Source organism: Octopus sinensis, linkage group LG27, assembly GCF_006345805.1.
Source record: "Octopus sinensis linkage group LG27, ASM634580v1, whole genome shotgun sequence".
Lineage (NCBI taxonomy): Eukaryota > Metazoa > Mollusca > Cephalopoda > Octopoda > Octopodidae > Octopus > Octopus sinensis.
The window spans coordinates 11,335,281-11,357,182 of NC_043023.1; the positions used below are offsets into that span (position 1 = coordinate 11,335,281).

At 35.6% G+C, this 21,902-nt stretch overlaps 2 protein-coding genes across 3 annotated transcripts in view; both read right to left on the bottom strand.

The window, feature by feature from the left end:
- LOC115225006 (zinc finger protein 239-like) overlaps nucleotides 1-10,811 on the bottom strand; it is a gene marked incomplete at its 3' end in the record, with an annotated part of 188,247 nt that extends 177,436 nt beyond the window's left edge. The window contains exon 1 of the mRNA XM_036514293.1: nucleotides 10,524-10,811. The remainder of the gene's footprint in view (nucleotides 1-10,523) is intronic.
- LOC118768185 (zinc finger protein 91-like) overlaps nucleotides 1-21,902 on the bottom strand; it is a 339,442-nt gene that overhangs the window by 160,415 nt on the left and 157,125 nt on the right. The gene's annotated exons all lie outside the window — the stretch shown is intronic.

The following is a 21,902-nucleotide window of genomic DNA, read 5'->3' on the forward strand; positions in this document are numbered from 1 at the left end:
ATACATCCGTGCCTATGTATGTATGTATGTATGTATGTATGTATGTATGTATGTATGTATGTATGCATGTATGTATGTGTGAGCATGTATGTATATGCATAATATATATATATATATATATATATATATATATATATATATATATATATATATATTGGGCGAATGTATTCCACTGTAGCCTCGGACTGACCAAAGCTTTGTGAGTGGATTTGGTAGATGGAAACTGAAAGGAAGCTTGTTGCATGTATACATATATGTGTGTGGTGTGTGTGTGTGTGAGTGTGTGTGTGTGTGTGTGTGTGTGAGAGTGTGTGTATGTATATGTATATGTATATATGTATGTGTGACTTTCTGTCGGCCCGAGGCTATAGTAGAAGACGCCTGCCCAAGGTGCCACGCAGTGGGACTGAACCCGGAACCATGTGGTTGGTAAGCAGGCTATTTACCACACAGCCACTCCTGCACCTATATATATATATTGAAAAAGTGCCACACCCTAGCAGTTGAGGGAACCTGTGGAAGAGGTAGACCAGGAAAACCTGGGACGAGATGGTGAAGCATGACCTTCGAACATTAGGTCTCACTGAGAAAATGACTAGTGACTAAGACCTTTGGAAGTATGCTGTGCGTGAGAAGACCCGGCAGGACAAGTGAGACCATAACCCGTGGCCTCTACCAGGGATGTAGCCAGTCCACTTATGCATACCTTTCCTTCTTGGGACAGAAAACTCTACTTGTGAAGACTTGAAGACTTGTTGAGGCAAGTGAAAATCAAAATCAAAATCAATCAACATCAATGGAAATTGTAGTTGTGATACCAGTGCCGGTGGCACGTAAGAGATCCATCCGAACGTGGCTGTTGCCAGCGCAGCCCCGACTGATGATGATGATATATATATATAATACACACACACATATATACATTAGGTATATATGCATATTCATATCTATTATATAAAAGTCAATGTCTTTATGTGTGTTCGTGTGTTACTTATACATTTGAAAACTGCTGCATTGATCCAAATGAAATTGGTAGGGAAGAAGAAGAAGATGATGATGATGATGATGATCATCATCATCATCATCATCATCATTATCATTACTACTACTACTACTACTGCTGCTGCTGCTGCTGCTGCTACTACTACTACTACTACTACTACTACTACTACTACTACTACTACTACTACAACTACATGTAAACCGCAAGCTAATTTGTTAAAATAAAGGTGGGTTCTGTGCCAGTAATATCGGTGCTCACGGCAACCCGTGGCGTTTAAGCCGGATGCTGATCGCTCAAAACCGTGTTCCAAAATTCCAGATTGTTGGATCCTTCTAAAAGGTATCAAAAGGAAGAAACCAGTTATTTTACTTCGGTCGCCAACAACTTTAATGTCAGTTTGGATACATTTTTTGAAATCTGATAATTACTACTTATTTTTTTCAGCCTAGTTTTTTTTATTCTATCGGCCTTTTTCGCAAAACCAGGACATAAATACACCAACACCTGTTGTCAAACGGTGATAGGACACAAACACAAAGACACACACACACACTGAGCTTCCTTTCAGTTTCCGTCTACCCGATCCGCTCAAGGCTTTAGTGAGCCTGAGGAAATAGTAGAAGACACTTGCCCAAGGGGCCACTCAGATATAGATATATCAAAACAAAAAGGGATTTATAAGGTTTTAGTAATCCAGGGGAAATATTTCTTAAGCTCTCTGTAAATAAAAATAATCAATCGATAAGATTATACGATTAACCTACCAATAGTTAAGTAGCAGAGGGTGTAGGATGATGTCTGGTGAAAATTAATATAATTATATATATATATTAAATTAAAGTCCCTACTCCTAATGACCTCAAACTGAGAGCCATAATAGCAGGTCCCGCATGCGAAACCCACCGCCTCAGTAACTTTTTAGACACCCTGTTAAAACCACTCCTCAAACATGTCAAAAGCTATATAAGGGAAGACCTGGATATGCTCAATCACCTACCTAATATTATAAACAAAAACACCCTACTAGTATCCTTCGATGTAGTCAACCTCTATTCCAATATCCCCCATAACCTAGGAATAGAGGCAATTCAATTCTGGTTAGAGAATCACGCCAACGAACTCCCACATCGCATCAAAAAAGAATTCGTGATAGAAAGGGTTAAATTCATCGTGGAAAATAACTTCTTCGCCTTCAAAGACAACTTCTACTGACAAAAATCAGGGACTGCGATGGGTACACGAATGGCCCCCTCCTTTGCCAACCTAGTCATGGGATATCTAGAAATCAGTCTGTATCGTAAGGTTCTAGAAAGATATGGCAGCCCTTTCTCCCTCTACATAGAAAACAACTGGAAGAGATACCTAAATGACTGTTTCATTCTTTGGCATGAAAATATAGAGAAACTCAAAGAATTCCAAGCAATTTTAAATGGACTGGACGTAAACATCCAATTCACGATGGAATATAGCCAGCAACAACTCACCTTCCTCGATATCCTCATTAAGAAATCTGATAATGTAATAGAAACAGATATATACTATAAGCCTACAGATTCTAAGCAATATATTCCATTCAATTCATGCCACCCCAGACACACCAGAATGAACATCCCCTTCAATCTAGCAAAAAGGATATGTACTATAGTTTCTAATGCAAACACCAGAGACACACGACTACAAGAACTAAAAGATACCCTTATCACCAGGAACTACCCACCTTCACTTATTGACATATGCGTTTTAACATGCCCTCCAACTCAGACATCCAAAATCAAAGAAAAATTTACGACCAAAAGCCTTACCATGCATCTCCACACACAACCCTCTCAACAATGAAGCCTTCGACACCATCCTCCAAAACATACCCCTCCTAAAAAAAGACCACAAAATGAACACAATCCTCCAAACACACACGATCATAAAAAGCAAGAGACAGCCTAAATCTATGAAAAGTCTCCTAACACAAGCCTGAATACGCTCTTCAACACAGAAGCCGACAGTAAAAAAATGTGGAAGACCCAATTGCGGGATATGCGATTATCTAATTGAGGGATCAGAGTTCTCCTTCAAACAGGGACAACGGTTTACAGTGAAAAGCAACTTCACACGTGCTTCGGAGAACCTAAAACACACACTAACCTGCTCTGGGTGTCAAGAGCAATAAATAGGCCAAACAAAAAATAGTTTGCGTAAAAGAATGGTCCTGCACAGATCCCAGATAAAAATTCCCCAAAACAGAAAAATAGCATTCAGCCAACACATAGAAATTTGCGCCAACAACAAAACACCAAGCTTCAGGATTTTCCCCCTCTACCAATTCAGAGACGATACGACCTCGAGCCAATGAATAAGTAAAGAAACTCTCTTTATTACAAAATACAGGCCCCTTCTGAACGGGTCTACGACAAACGATATATCCACCTCGGCTTTAGAATAACACAAATACACACGCAAATATTAAATTCCTAAGATTCCATTAAAAATTAGCCCCAATCACAGCTATAACCCATAATGTGCCAACTTTAAGTCATACAACACCTCACTACTTCCACTCATTCATATTCTCCCTTCTCTTTCTTCTTTTTCATCATCATCATCATCATCATCGTCGTCGTCGTCGTCGTCATCATCATCATCATCATCATCTTCTTGAACGGTTCTTCCTAAATCCTGCTTATTCTTTATGCAACAATTTGTCAACTGCTGTCCTCATCATCTCTAAAAGTATCCTGTTAAAATCTTTTCAGGGAGCCGATAATAGCATAATCCCTCTATAATTTTCGCAAAAGCTTGAATCACCTTTTTTTGGCAATTTCACAATGAGTCCCTCTTTCCAATCATTAGGCACATTTTCTTCCTGCCATATCTTAGATATATTTCTAAAATACATATATATACATGTACATGTAATATGTACCATTATATATATATACATATATACATATATCATCATCATCGTTTAACGTCCGTTTTCCACGCTAGCATGGGTTGGACGGTTCGAACGGGGTCTGGGAAGCCAGGGGCTGCACCAGGCTCCAGTCTGATCTGGCAGAGTTTCTACAGCTGGATGCCCTTCCTAACGCCAACCACACCGTGAGTGTAGTGGGTGCTTTTTACGTGCCACCTGCACAGGTGCCAGGGGGGTCCGGCATCGGCCACGATCGGTTGGAGCTTTTAACGTGCCACCGGCACGGAAGCCAGCCAAGGCGGCGCTGGCAACAGCCATATTCGGATGGGGCTTTTTATGTGCCACCGGCACAGAAGCCAGTCGGGGCGGTGCTGGCATTGGCCACGTTCAGATGGTGCCTTTTATGTGCTTCCGGCACAGGATCCAGTTGAGGCGGCACTGGCAAAGGCCACGTATGGATGGTGCTTTTTATGTGCCACCGGCACAGGTATCATAACTACTATTTCCATTGATATCTATTCGATGTTCATGTTCATGTACTTGACTCAACAGGTCTCCTCAAGCACACATACATATATATATATATACATGTAATATGTACACATATATATATACACACACACACACATATATATATATATACATGTACATGTAATATGTACACATATATATACACATATATACATATACATGTACTTGTAATCTGTACACATATATACATGCATATAAATATATATATATATATATATATATGTATGTATATATATATATATGTATATATATATGTATATATATATATATATATATATATATATATATATATATATATATATATCATCATCATCATCATCATCATCGTTTAGCGTCCGTTTTCCATGCTAGCATGGGTTGGAAGGTTCTACTGGGGTCTGTGAAGCCAGAAGGCTTCATCAGGCCCAGTCAAATCTGGCAGTGTTTCTACGGCCGATGCCCTTCCTAACGCCAACCACTCCGTGAGTGTAGTGGGTGCTTTTTACGTGCCACCCGCACTGGTGCCAGACAGAGCTGGCAAACGATATATATATATATATATATATATATATACGCCCATACATACACACACATATATATAGGTACAGGTGTGGCTGTACAGTAGCAAATTTGGTTCCCAAACGCATGGTCCTGGGTTCAGTCATACCGTGTGTTGACTTGACATGTATCTTCTGCTATAGCCTCAGACCAACCAAAGCCTTGTCAGTGGATTTTGTAGACAGAAACTGAAAGAAATCAATAGTATATATATGTACGATTATATGTAAGTCTATGTGTATGTTTTTGTCTGTGTTTCTCCCTCATCACTGCTGTTTGTTTATTTACATCCCCATAACTTACTGGTTTCATAAGAAGAAACTGATAGAATAAGTTCCAGGCTTATCAAAATAAAAAAAGCACTAGGCAGTGTCTCATATTTTGGTTTGCCAACTAAGTTGTATCTATCAATTTATCATTGTGTGTGTGTGTATGTACATATATATATATATATATATATATATATATATATATATATATATATATATATATATATACATGAAGAAAAAAGAGGTTCAGAATGCTGGATGGTTGTAAAAATAGATATTTATTTATATATCACATATTATTACTTCATATTAGCGCTTTCGACTACTCCTGTAGTCTCATATATATATATATATATTTATATATATATGAATTTCGTAGACAGAAACTGAAAGAAATCAATCGTATGTATGTGTGTAAATTTATATGTGTCTTTGTCTCTATGTCTCACCTTCGTCACTGCTGTTCGTTTATTTACATCCCCAAAACTGATAGGATAAACTCCAGGCTTATCAACATAAAAAAAGCACTAGGCTGTGTCTCATATATTTCTTTGCCCACCCAGTTGTATCTATCAATTTATCTGTGAGTGTGTGTATAGATATATATATATAGAATACACACAAACACACATGTATATATATACATGTACGTATGTGTGCACATTCATATCTATTATATCAAAGTCAGTGTCTTTATGTGTTTGTGTGTTACCTATACATTCGAAAACTGCTGCACAGATCCTAATGAAATTTGGAACAGAAAATCCAAGCCTAGGGAGAAGGGTAATGCTGCATGTTTCATACAATTTCATGGACCAAAATTACTGAATAGATCCTTATCATATTTGGAACTTAGATTCAATGCATAAGGGTGGGTATAATGCAATATGTTTGGTTTGAATTTCAGGTGGCTTAAAGGGGGCAGAACCCCCATGAAAATTCATAAATTTTTGATGTTCATGAAAGTTCAACCATGGGTAATCAACAGGCATCAAAAAGTATTCTCAAAGTTTCCACTTCTCATGAGGATTTTATGACACAGTAATGAGGGATTTAACTCCCAAATTTTAGTAATTTCTTTTATGATCCAAAACTAGGTTACAAATACTGAAGGGATCTTTATGAAATTTGGAAATTATATTCTATGCATAAGGGCCATAACCCTCATGACAATTCATATATTTTTGCCGTTGATGAAATTTTAACCATACATATTAGACACAAATGAAGTAATATTAATAAAATTTCATCTTCTTAGAAGTTAAAAAGACCTCTTTATGGGGACTTAACACCCACAATTTACTCATTTTATCTAAGCAAAGATGAATACAGTTGTACTCTTGGAAGCTGTAGGGTCACCCGAGCATAAAAAATGAGCATTATTTGTAATTCAATGGTACAACAGTGTAAGACTTTGCTTTCAGATATACTTAGATTGTGATTTCTACAATGTGGTGCGTAAATTGTCAAGTAAATAAGAGGCATCTTTGCTTCAACTAATTCAGTTGCAAAGTGTTGAGTAAAGTTATTTGGTTGCAGACCTCCTTTCAGTCTTTTTATTATCACTGGATCACACTTAGACCCCAGATGGTAACATTGATTTCTAGGTCTTCCCAGATGAGTGACTGGTTATTCAAAGACATTTGTAGATTGTAAATTTATTCTTCTCAGTTACGTATCAGTATAGTGGTCATTTGCAAACTCCAGACGTGACACTTTCATTTCTCCTTCAAACAAATTCAAACAATAGATATAAGACCCAAGTTACATACATTCTCAAGAATTCAACTTCTCTGCTTGACATTAAAATACCCACCCCCAATAACTCACACATTTTAGAGCCTCATGACCTCCAGTTTTCAGGAGCAAAATCCTTTTAACAAGTTCTATAAGACTGGAATTTTGGAATCTGTGCATAAAAATCAGTAGTATGGGATACATGTGTCGGGATTACAATTTCTGCAATTTTGATGAAATTCGAATCATAGGTATTCCAGTTCATTACAGAAAAGTCTAATTCTTCAATTGCATATAACACAGGCAATGCAGGGTATCTCTGCTAGTATATATATATATATATTTATATATATTATAGGTATTATTAATAAGTTAGAAAATGGCGACATCTATTGGATATAAATTATTTTATGAATTATTTAATATCATCACCTCCAATTGTTTCATTTCATAATCAAAAATAAAATTACAAAACATTTTTTAATTCAATAATTATGATAATAATCATGAATAATGATTTACAACATGTAAGAGTAAGATTATATAATGAACCAGCAGAGGCACCCAGCATTGACTGGCAATGAAATTTTCCTCACATATTGGAAGAAATAAAGCAAAATAGGTTGCAAAGAATTTGTTACTGTAATTTCAGTTTATTCTTCAATTGGGATATAATTTATTCTTTAATTGGGAATTCAATTCTGAATTCATTAGAAAATAACAATAATAATAATGATAAAACAAAAAACAAAATTGACCACTTTTATGAAAGGAGTGAAATTCTATGACATATGTTGAAGGAAATTATCTAAGAGCTCCTGGGTAAATAAGTCTTGCAAATTACCTGCCCTGGAGCAAGCAACAAGGTTGACCATGAGAAAAGCAAACCAGTAGATTTCAAAGACTGACCTTGACCTTTATGAACGGACAGTGCAAAGTGAAGTAGTACTGGGAATTGTTCGTTTGAACTGAAAGGGCATGTCTGTTGGTTTGGTTGTAATTCTTGGAATGAAAACCTCTTCCCCAGAGGCACATCCAGTGATGATGGTAGCTTCTCTTACATTAGGTGATAATGTCTTCACAATCAACCTTGTCCCATTGCATAATTTAGGAGGATCTAAATTTCTTGGAAGTATTATTGGGACTCCTATCTTCGGAAAAAGTTTCTGTGGTGGAACTCGAGGTGGCTCCAGAGAATTAATGAACTCTGTTGGGTAATGGACAGCTTGGAGATGAAAATGATGATGATGTCAAGGATGTGTTTCCTCTCCTGTATGGATGAGTTTGTGTTTAATTAAAGTATCATTCAGAGCAAATGATCTACCACAGATATCACACTGATATGGTTTCTCACCTGTATGAATACGTTTATGATGAATAAAATCATTCATATGAGAGAATGTTTTACCACAAATATCACAGTGATATGGTTTTTCGCCTGTGTGAATGCGTTTATGAGCTGTGAAGGTACTATTTACTGCAAAGGACTTACCACAGATATTACAGTGGTATGGTTTCTTACCTGTATGAGTGCGTTTGTTATTAGTTAATACATCATTTAGAGCAAACGATTTATACAGATATCACAGTGATATGGTTTCTCACCTGTATGAGAGTATTTATGTCAAGTTAAGTTACTCTTTACAGTGAATGATTTACCACAGATATCACAGTAATATGGTTTCTCTCCAGTAGAAATGCATTTATGAGTAGTTAGGTTCCCTCTCCAAGAGAAAGACTTTTTGCAGATATCACAACAGTATTTTCTCCTTTCGTCATCTCTTCAGGAAATAAGCCATCTTTTATAACATAACTCATTCTTCTATAATGTTTCTGATAATACCACAATAAATAATAATTATTTTTCTTGTCTTTTATATATATATATATATATATATATATATATATATATATATATATATATATATATATGTATATATATATATATATATATATATATATATATGTATATATATATATATGTATATATATATGTATATATATATATATATATATATATTTCTAGGGATTTTGTCAGTATCTGAAGATTACAAATTTCCTTGTAAATGTATCTATGTTTAATTAGAATGTGAAATACAATGTGTAAGAAAAATGTCGCTATTAATCTCAGTTCAGAACAAAGTATTTCACAGTTATTGATTCATAGATATATTATATAAACATGTTCATATCTGTTATTTATCACATCTTCCTTTAGTCTTTCAAAGATTATTAATATTCTTGATGTATCTCCAGTAGAAATCCATCCATGTCACAGACGTCTGATATTCTGAAATGATATAGAAACAATATAAAATAGAGAAAATAGTTAAAAAGAGAGATTCAATAATAGAAATGTTAGTATGTATTTATAAGGATAAACTGTGAATATAAATTTTTACCTAAAGGGTTACTTTCCTTTGTTATTAAAATAGGATCTATTCCATCTCAATCACAAAGTAAACAAACAAATTTTAACTAAACAGTTTGAATCTTCAAATACTGGTAGAATTTCTCTGAACGTTTTTGACAAAATTTCCTATTTTAGAAGTTATTTCATGTTAAAGTTGTCGTATTTGGGTAATTTCAACCAATCAACGATGTGTATTTGGTTGAAGAAAGCTACAACTTCCGGGTCATCTCTACTAAACGTCACCCCTCTGTTGTATTCATCACGTATATCCATCCTAGTGAGCAATGTTCATTCCTTACTCTTTCCCTCCCTTATACACTATCAACCAGCATCCAGTGAGCGAACTTGTCACTGCCACCAGTTACCCTATTATCCGGTGTATAAGCCGCTATTTGTTCTTTTTTTACCTTCATGTTTTGATAATGTTATTTTTATTCTAAGAAAGACTTTTATATTTATTTCTTTATTTCCAACAGGGGGCTAAACATTGAGGGGACAGGCATGGACAAAGGCATTAAGTCAATTCCATTAACCCCAGTGCGTAACTGGTACTTATTTAATCGACCCCGAAAGGATGAAAGGCAAAGTTAACCTCGGCAGAATTTAAACTCAGAACATAATGGCAGAAGAAATACCGCTAAGCATTTCGCCTGGTGTCCTAACGTTTCTTATTTCGTTATTGCCCACAAGGGCTAAACATAGTGAGGACAATCAAGGACAGACAAAGGCATTAAGTCGATTACATCAACCCAAGTGCATAACTGGTACTTATTTAATCAACCCCGTTCCAGCTTGCCACCTTAATAGAGACTTTCAAATTGATGAAATGTGTTTGTTGTGCCTAAACGTAGAGGGGGCAAACAAGGACATAGGCTTTGAGTCGATTCCATTAACCCAAGTGTGTATCTGGTACTTATCTAATCAACCCCCGAAAGGGACATATTCATAGGGCACAGAATACTTTTTAACTCAATAGACGCCAGTGATTGGTTGAAATTGCCTAAATGCAAGAAATTAAAGACGAAATATGTTACAAACTACAGAATTTTCTCAAGAAAGCCAAGAGAAAAAGATGTTTTATAAACACATTCTACCAGTATACAAAGTTTAAAATATTTTAGTTACCTAGAAATTATGTTAAAAACTGCCGTTCAAACTGAAAATATCCGATAGTTGCTGGGCCTTATAGGCTGCCGGGTCCGATCTCTTAATCTCTTTGTTCGTGCTGGAAAAGAAAAGAGCGCCTCCTAGTTGTTAACGATGTGGGGAGATAACTCCAGATGACTCATTAAAACATGATGGAACTGGTTTCAAATAAGGTTGCCTACATACGGCTCCTTTCATCTAACCAATCAGTTCCACCACATCTAGCATCCATATCTACAAATCAGCAATTCCTTTACACCGATAATGTTCTTTCATTCAACAAAGCAATGGCTTAGCTTTCTTCCTTTCCTTTCATTCAAATCGGTTCCCCGACGTCCCTTTTGTTTCTCATAAGACATTTTCAAATGAAATTTTGCAAATACTTTTTCCAAAGTGATACAGAACATCGCACGACAAAATAGTAGATAGCTTACAAAAGCCATTTCAAAATATTTCATTATCGATATCTAAGAAAAGTTGTTAAGTTTACATGTTGGATATAAAAGCAAACAAACCCTCCCCAACTCCTTAAAAGAATTTGAAATGTCGTTAAAAACAGAAGAACAAAAACCCCGATAATATTAAAATTTCGTCCTTCTTTACGTTCTGAGTTCAAATGCCTCCGAGGTCAACTTTGCCTTTCATTCAATCGGGGTGGATAAAATAAGTACCAGGGTAGCTGGGTCGGGGGCGTAAGGACGGCACTTTTAAAAGGGCCACCTCTTTGGGGTCTGCTGTATGTGTTTTTTGTAAGGGCGGCACACACTCTAGCTACGTTTGTGGATCCAATCGACTTACCCCTTTGCCCCGAAATTGCTAGCCCTGTGCCAAAATCTCAAGACTATATTAATTTATTACGGATACCAAAATCTGGAGAGGAGTGTCAAAGAGAAAGCGGATATAAAGTATTCAGACATAATTTTGTTAACATTATTTCTACAGAAATTATATCCAGCACTGATTCTTTTGCTTAATGAATATGGCTAAACCTTTACGAGTGCTTTTAGAACAATGTCGTTTTATAAGATTTTGCCGGCAAATTCAACATAAACATCTATTTACATGAAATAATTTACCAGAGAACTTTCATCGGTTAAATTAAAGCGTTAAACCCGGTCAAAAAGACCAAAAAAATAGTGTAATAGGTGTAAAACAACTTGCTCTAAACGAATATGATGAAAAAAAAAACGCGCGCACGCGAAGGGGTGGGGTGGGGGGAGAGTACTCGGATAATTCACATCTTCAGTCCACGGCCTTTAAACTAAGAAAAATATAGTGTAATTGGTGTAAAACAACTTGTTCTAAACGATTATCAAGAACACACAGAATCATAAACTCCGTATTTTTGTACGTGTTTCGCAAAAAAAAAAAAAAAGAAAGAAAGAGAGAAGAAATTCCGGAAAAAGTGAAGAAATGTTGGATCTCCGCCTTGTGAACCAAAGTGCGTGTCAGAAACATCTTGAAATACTACAGAAATTACGTTACGAAAATGATAATGTATACATACCTCTTTCTACCAGTATTTGAAGATTCAAACTGTTTAGTTGAAATTTTTTTTTACTTTGTGATGGAATAGATCCACTTTTAATAACAAAGGAAAGTAACCCTTTAGCTAAAAATTTATTTCCACAGTTTATCCTTATGAAAACATACTAACATTTCTATTATTGAATCTCTCCTTTTTAACTATTTTCTTTATTTTATATTGTTTCTATATCATTTCAGAATATCAGACGTCTGTGGCATGAACGGATTTTTACTTGGGATACATCAAGAATATTAATAAACTTTGAAAGACTTAAAGGAAGATGTGATAAATAATAGATATAAACATGTTTATATAATATATCTATGAATCAATAACTGTGAAATACTTTGTTCTGGACTGAGATTGATAGCAATATTTCACTTCCTCACTGCCTGAAATATTTACATTTCACATTCTAATTAAACATGGATACATTTACAAGGAAATTTATGGCCTTCGGATACTGAAGTCAACAGAAACATATATATATAAAAAGAAACACAAGAAAAATATTTATTTATTGTGGTAGTATCAGAAACATTATAGAACAATGAGTTATGGGGGAAATGTAAAGGATATCTTACTTCGTGAAGAGATGACGAAAGAAGGAGAAAAATTATCGAACTGTTGTGATATCTGCAAAAAGTCTTTCTCTCAGAGAGGGAACCTAACTACTCATAAATGCATTTCTACTGGAGGAAAACCATATCACTGTGATGACTGTGGGAAATCATTTGCAGCAAATAGTACCTTAAAAACTCATAAATGCAGTCACACAAGAGAAAAACAATATCACTGTGATATTTGTGGTAAAACATTCCCTGGATTTAGTAACTTAACTACACACAAACGCATTCACACAGGTGAGAAACCATATCACTGTGATATCTGTGGTAAATCATTCACTCAAAAAGGTAGCTTAACTACTCACAAACGTTTGCATACAGGTGAGAAACCATATCACTGTGATGTCTGTGGTAAGTCATTCACTGAAAAAGGTATCTTAGCTACTCACGTACGTTTGCATACAGGTGAGAAACCATATGACTGCGATATCTGTGGAAAGTCATTCACTCAAAAAGGTAGCTTAACTGCTCACATGCATTTGCATACAGGTGAGAAACCTTATCACTGTGATATCTGTGGTAGATCGTTTGCTCGAAATTTAGCATTAAGTATTCACAAACGCATTCATGCAGGTGAGAAACCATATCGCTGTGATATCTGTGATAAGTCTTTCTCTCAAAAAGGTATCTTAACTACTCACAAATATCTGCATACAGGTGAGGAACCATATCACTGCGATATCTGTGGTAAATCATTCTCTGTAAGTAGTGACTTAACTACACACACTCGCATTCACACAGGTGAGAAGCCATATCAATGTGATATCTGTGGTAAATCATTCACTCAAAAAGGTAGCTTAACTAAACACAAATGTATTCACACAGGAGAGAAGCCATATCACTGTGATATCTGTGGAAAGTCATTCACTGAAAAAGGTAGCTTAGCTACTCACGTACGTTTGCATACAGGTAAGAAACCATATCACTGTGATATCTGTGGAAAGTCGTTCACTCAAAAAGGTAGCTTAACTACTCACACACGTCTGCATACAGGTGAGAAACCATATCAGTGTGATATCTGTGGTAGATCATTTGCTCTGAATGATACTTTAATTAAACACAAACTCATCCATACAGGAGAGGAAACACATCCTTGACATGATCATCATTTTCATCTCCAAGCTGTCCATTACCCAACTGAGTTCATTAATTCTCTGGAGCCACCTCGAGTTCCCCCACAGAAGCTTTTTCCGAAGATAGGAGTCCCAATAATGCTTCCAAGAAATTTAGATCCTCTTAAATTATGCAATGGGACAAGGTTGATTGTGAAGACATTATCACCTGATGTAAGAGAAGCTACCATCATCACTGGATGTGCCTCTGGGGAAGAGGTTTTCATTCCAAGAATTACAACCAAACCAACAGACATGCCCTTTCAGTTCAAACGAACAATTCCCAGTACTACTTCACTTTGCACTGTCCGTTCATAAAGGTCAAGGTCAGTCTTTGAAATCTACTGGTTTGCTTTTCTCATGGTCAACCTTGTTGCTTGCTCCAGGGCAGGTAATTTGCAAGACTTATTTACCCAGAAGCTCTTAGATAATTTCCTTCAACATATGTCATAGAATTTCACTCCTTTCATAAAAGTGGTCAATTTTGTTTTTTGTTTTATCATTATTATTGTTATTTTCTTATGAATTCAGAATTGAATTCCCAATTAAAGAATAAATTATATCCCAATTGAAGAATGAACTGAAATTACATTCACACATTTCTTTGCAACCTATTTTGCTTTATTTCTTCCAATATGTGAGGAAAAAATTCGTTGCCAGTCAATGCTGGGTGCCTCTGCTGGTTCATTATATAATCTTACTCTTACATGTTGTAAATCATTATTCATGATTATTATTATAATTATTGAATTAAAAATGATTTGTAATTTTAATTTTGGGTATGAAATGAGGCAATTGGAGGTGATGATATTAAATAATTAAGAAAATAATTTATATCCAATCTCTCCATTTTCTAACTTATTAATAATACCTATAATATATATAAATATATATATATCTATACTAGCAGAGATACCCTGCATTGCCTGTGTTACATGCAATTGAAGAATTAGACTTTTCTGTAATGAACTGGAATACCTATGATTCGAACTTCATCAAAATTGCAGAAATTGTAATCCTGACACATGTATCCCATACTACTGATTTTTATGCACAGGTTCCAAAATTCCAGTCTTACAGAACCCGTTAAAGGGACTTTGCTCCTGAAAACTGGAGGTCATGAGGCTCTAAAATGTGTGAGTTACGGCCCCTATTGAAGTTGAATTCTTGAGAATGTATGTAACTTGGGTCTTATATCTATTGTTTGAATTTGTTTGAAATAGGAAGTATATGTATGTTTACTGGGTTTGTAAAATAGAACAAAGCTACAGGAAACCAAAAGATGAATGATCATAATAAGCAGTCAGCTACTGTACCCAAGTCATTACCACTCCCAATGTAGGATTCCTCACCATCCAGGTGACAGGAACAGTTGTATGATGCATTATGTATCTATAGCAATTGTTAGGGTGTGACCCAACAGAAATAAAAATTAACAACTGTGTGACGTGAGGGTGAAGGAGAAATGAAAGTGTCACGTCTGGAGTTTGCAAATGACCACTATACACACACGTAACTGGGAAGAATAAATTTACAATCTACAAATGTCTTTGAATAACCAGTCACTCATCTGGGAAGGCCTTGAAATCAATGTTACCATCTGGGGACTATGTGTGACCCAGTGATAATAAAAAGACTGAAAGGAGGTCTGCAACCAAATAACTTTACTCAACACTTTGCAACAGAATCAGTGGAGGCAAAGATGCCTCTCATTTACTTGACAATTTATGCACCACATTGTAGAAATCACAATCTAAGTATATCTGAAAGCAAAGTCTTACACTGTTGTACCATTGAATTACAAATAATGCTCATTTTTTATGCTCGGGTGACCCTACAGCTTCCAAGAGTACAACTGTATTCATCTTTGCTTAGATAAAATGAGTAAATTGTGGGTGTTAAGTCCCCATAAAGAGGTCTTTTTAACTTCTAAGAAGATGAAATTTTATAAATATTACTTTTGTGCCTAATATGTATGCTTAAAATTTCATCAACAACAAAAATATATGAATTGTCATGGGGGTTATGGCCCTTATGCATAGAATATAATTTCCAAATTTCGTAAAGATCCCTTCAGTACTTTTAACCTAGTTTTGGATCATAGAAGAAATGACTAAAATTTGGGAGTTAAATCCCCCATTAGGGTGTCTTAGAATCCTCGTGAGAAGTGGAAACTTTGAGAATACTTTTTGATGCCTGTCGATTACGCATGGTTGAAATTTCATGAACATCAAAAATTTATGAATTTTCATGGGGGTTCTGCCCACTTTAAGCCACCTGAAATTCAAACCAAACATATTGCATTATACCCACCCTTATGCATTGAATCTAAGTTCCAAATATGATAAGGATCCATTCAGTAATTTTGGTCCATGAAATTGTATGAAACACGCAGCATTACCCTTCTCCCAAGGCTTGGATTTTGTGTTCCAAATTTCATTAGGATCGGTGCATCAGTTTTCAAATGTATAAGTAACACAAGAGCACACATAAAGACATTGATTTTGATATAATAGATATGAATGTGCATACATGTATAGATATGTGTGAGTGTATATATATATATATATATATATATATATATATATATGTATATACACACACATACACAAAGATAAATTGATAGATACAACTGAGTGGGCAAAGAAAGATATGAGACACAGCCTAGTGCTTTTTTTTATGTTGATAAGCCTGGTGTTTATCCTATCAGTTTTGGGGATGTAAATAAATGAACAGCAGTGATGAAGGTGAAACATAGGGACAAAGACACATACAAATTTACACATATATATATATACGATTGATTTCTTTCAGTTTCTGTCTACGAAATCCCGACCACTCCCCTCCCCTCCTCTCTCTTCTCTCACTCTCCTCACAACCCCCAGCTGAACCCACACCCCACATGGGTTTTTCCCACTCTGCCCCCCCCCACCTCCCCACAACATCACACCAAACTACACTACACCATACGACATTACACATCACAGCACACTGCTCACACACCCATCCCCACATCTTTACACCTACACATACATACACATATCATATCACAACACACCACCCACACACCCATCCCCATATCTCCACACCCACACATACATACATACACAGGTCCAGACCACCAGCCCTCTTTCATACGCACATACATACTCTCTTATACACACACGCACCTTCGTTTTGGAAGTCACTTGACCCTGTTATCTCCCCTACTATCCCCCTAGCGTCTAACGTCTGACCTCTGAACTCTGCCTGAAGTCAGAACGCCATGATAGACCGTTAGCTCCTACATGCTTTTTTTTTCTCTCCTTGTTTCTTTTCTGTGTATCTTTCTGTCGAAGAGCGTAGGCTCGAAACATAAAAGACTTGTTCTATTTCTATTCCTCAGCGCCATACTAATACATTTGTTTGTTTGTACTCCACCTGCCTTCGTCTTTTCTTTATTTTTGTAAACCTTCCCGTTATATATATATATATATATATATATACACACACACAATGATAAATTGATAGATGCAATTTAGTTGGCAAACCAAAATATGAGACACTGCCTAGTGCTTTTTTTTATTTTGATAAGCCTGGTGCTTATTCTATCAGTTTCTTCTTATGAAACCAGTAAGTAATGGGTATGTAAATAAATAAACAGCAGTGATGAGGGAGAAACACAGAGACAAAGACACACAAATAGACTTACATATATTCGTACATATATATACAATTGATTTCTTTCAGTTTCTGTCTACAAAATCCACTGACAAGGCTCTGGGTGGTCTTTGGCTATAGTAGAAAACACATGCCGAGTCAACACACGGTATGACTGAACCCAGGACCGTGTGTTTGGGAACCAAATTTGTTACCGTACAGCCACACCTGCACCTATATATGTGTCTGTGTATGTATGGGTGTATATATATATATGCATGTGTATATATATCTGTACATATTACATGTACATGTATATATATATATATATGTATTTTGGAAATATATCTAAGATATGGCAGGAAGAAAATGTGCCTAATGACTGGAAAGAGAGACTCATCATAAAATTGCCAAAAAAAGGTGATTTAAGCTTATGCGGAAATTATAGAGGGATTATGCTATTATCAGCTCCCGGAAAAGTTTTTGACAGAATACTTTTAGAGATGATGAGGACAGCAGTTGACAAATTGTTGCGTAAAGAATAAGCTGGATTTAGGAAGAACCGTTCATGTGGAGTTCAAATCGCCACTCTTTGTATCATCGTAGAGCAAAGCGCAGAGTGGAAAGCACTGCTTTATATTAACTTTATTGATTTCGAAAAAGCATTTGATACTGTAGATAGGGAAGGCTTATTGAAAATTATGCAGCACTATGGCATACCAAACCAGTACATATCTATAATAAAAGCATCTGACATTACAGTTGAAAGATGTTTTTGTTTCACTTTTGACACGTAATACTGAAACAGTGGAGAAAATATGATATCGCTGTGGGCTCGCCCTAGGCAAGAAGTAACAACTTTTTTTGCCCATGACACTACATGGACGCTAAGTAAGGCATGTGTATGATTTGAATGAAATTGTTTGTGTAGTTCTCAAGTTTTAGGGATTCACGCTGACAGACAGACACACATTCTCATCTTTATAGATATAGATGTGTGTGTGTGTGTGTCTGACATCAACATTCAACAGACTGAACTAAAGTAAAGTGAGGTTCTGATCTTGTGATGGTTTTCAATCGTGGCATAGAGAAATAGAGGGACATAGCAATGACGTGAATGGGTATAAGTCTGATCGATTAAGAAGCAAAAAGCTGGGTTAGCCAGCTGTTTTTATTAATGAAATGCTGGACGTTCTAGAAACTTCCAAGAGAAATGCCAAGCTTTTGAATGATTAAGAATCAGGTCTCATAACTTTGATGCTTAGAGAAGACTATGGAAGGGAGGTTGCTCTATCATCTTTCTTGCAATGGAGATCATTCCAGCAACTAGATTCTGCTACAGACTCATTCCTTTCTTCCGAAATTGCTGGCCTTGAGCAAAAATCTAATTCTGATATTAATTTATAATTGGTATAAAAACTTTAGAGGAGAGTGTGGAAGAGAAAGCGAAATAAAGTATATGGGCAACAAGATTCTGTTAAGATTATTTCTACAGAAATTCTAGCCAGCATTGATTTTTAGCTACAACGTTTGGCATCGAGAAGACAGATGTAAATAATAAAACTTCAGATAACATAATATTGTAAAGATCACTGCTAATGCCGTAGAACGTGGTGTTGGCTTACAAGAACATTTAATATACGTTATGATATATTACGGTTGCTTAATGAAATATGCTGCCGATTTAGGATTTAGGATTGGCTAAAATAACATAACTTTTAGCTCGTAACTTTATAATTCATTTCTAGAAAATAATCTTCAGCAATTCGAAACAACATTTTCCTTCTTAAATAATAATCTGACGAAATTTGAGATGTATCAAATTCCATATCTACTATTAAGCATAATGATGAAAATTTTCCATTTTACCAAATTTAAAATTACCAGAGAATCATAATATTAAAAATGATCAGCTATCTCAGATGCTTCTGTGGAATTTTTGGATAAACTTAACTTCTGTAAATTTGATTTAAATATATTTTAATTTATTCCAAATAATCTTGTTTCTAATCTTTTGACCAGATACTGAAGGTTCGTTTCCTTTATTTCATTTCTAGTTTTGTATCTTCTTTTTATAATTTCCATTCATAAAATATAATTTCGTCTAGATATCCTATACAATCCATGCTTTAAAAAGTCTGTATTATATTTTTAAGTGTATTTTGAGGCAATTAAAAAAGGACAAATTTGGTAACATTTATTTTATAAATAACAAATGATTGATGACATAACGTACACAATCTCCAGACTTGATTTCGTTTCACTGTTTACTGTGTCGTTGTTTCTATTGTCTTACAATTCAATTATCCGTTGAAACGTCTCTTAAGCTTAATTAAAGACATTTCACATTAAACCCGTATGTATGGCCGATTCAGTGTACACTGAATCGGCCATACATACATACATACATACTTACACACCCACACATACATAGATACATACTCACACACACATACATGCAGACATACATATACACATACACCGAGTAAAAGATTACACTGAATCGGCCATACATACATACATACACACACACATACATAAATACATACACACACACACATGCATACATACATATACACATTACTCTCTCTGTCTCTTCACACACACTAACAGAAGCACTTCACTTACACAACATACTGTCTGTCTCCCACACCCCATCAAACACACACACACACATGTACATCAATGCTTCCCATGCACGGTAACTTCAAAAGAACTTCCCTCGTCATACAATCGCTTTCTCTTAGTCTCTTTCGCTCTCATTACTTCAAAAGTTCCCGCAAGCCCATATGTAAAAAAATAAAAGTTTTTTACGGAAATCGACGGAAAAGTCTACTAGAGACGAAAAATTGCCAGAAAAGGGTTTCTGTTATCTTCAGCAATGTAAACAACGCCAAGTGTGTACTTATACCGAAGGATTGCCAATTTTTTAAAAACAAAGTAAATAAAACAAAGGATCGACTAGTCACAACTAGCAAGCGCGGGTACCGAGACCACTCTTCTTAAGTAGTACCGAGGGGCAATTATCGTGAAATCCGTGTGGAGTAAAGGGGAAGGAAAAGGACCGAGAGGAGAGGAAGTGACGTCAGAAATTAACAGAAAGGCGCCACGAAAATGACGTGACGTCAGGAAGGGACGGGTTAAAGACGACATCTTCCATCCAAGATCAGCAACGCGGTTATTTCGTGTGCTGGAAACGTTTGCAGAGTAGAATATGAGTGGACTTTGTTAAAATAATCTGGAGAAAATCTGGAAAAAGTTGAAGGGAAATTGTTGAGAGAAAAGAACAAAGGAAAACCCTGGAAAGAACTGCCATCTATTGGGGAATTAAAGAAAGACAATCATAGTAAGGGAAATAACTTCTACAACACCTCGATTCTTCTCAATTATTAATTAAGGTGCTTAATTACTGATCACTGACTCGCAGTTTATATCTGAAGACGGTAAGTTGACAAAGATTTACTTGAAGGCTATAATGGTTTTAATACTACTAATAATAATGTAAATAATAGAATTCTGTGAACCTCTCGATGTTACAGTAATTATTTTTCGAAGCGGGAACCTGACAATAATTAGGAAAATATATTTCTTTGACTTAATTAATAACTTTGAAGCTGAAATGTTGATTTGTTGTTTATAAAATACTATGACCGACTGTTACATGCGATAGAACTGAAATTAATTGGTAAAGTGAGAATAAAACAGCGTAATTAATTAGTAGAATGTGAGGAGTCCGATTGAAGAATTCCACATTAATATATGTTATCCTGTTGTTTATGAGGCATTGATAAAACGGTAAGTTGATAAAGATTTACTCTAATGTTATATTAATAATAGTAATGATGATGATGATTTCAAAACTGGCCCAGGGTCAGCAATCTTTAATACGAGCGATAAGTCGATTGCATGGGTCCCGGTTTTTTCCCCGGAAGAGATGAAAGACAAAGTCGATCTCATCCGTATTTGAACTCAGGACTTTCCGCCGAGGTTGGCTTTGTATTTCATTCCATTCCGTGTGAAGAAAATAATAATGATGATGATGATGATAGTAATCTTTTGATAATTAAAACAATAATCATTTGTGCTTTTGACCTGAAAATTGGCGGGAGGGCATAAGTGAATTATATGGACCCTAGTACTTGATTGCTTCTTATTTTTTCTACCTGGAAATGATGAAAGGCGACCTTGATGTGATTTGAACTTTGAGAGTAATGATGCGATCTTTTCACTTTTTTATAATAATGTCTATGTAACTATAAAATGTTAAACTTCGTATACTGGTAGAATGTGTTTATAAAACATCTTTCTCTCTTGGCTTTGTTGAGAAAATTCTGTAGTTTGTAACATATTTGTTTAATTTTTTGCATTTCGACAATTTCAACCAATCAATGAGGTCTATTGAGGTGAAAACGATTTCTGCCGTAACATTTTATGGCGGCGTTGTATGAAAATG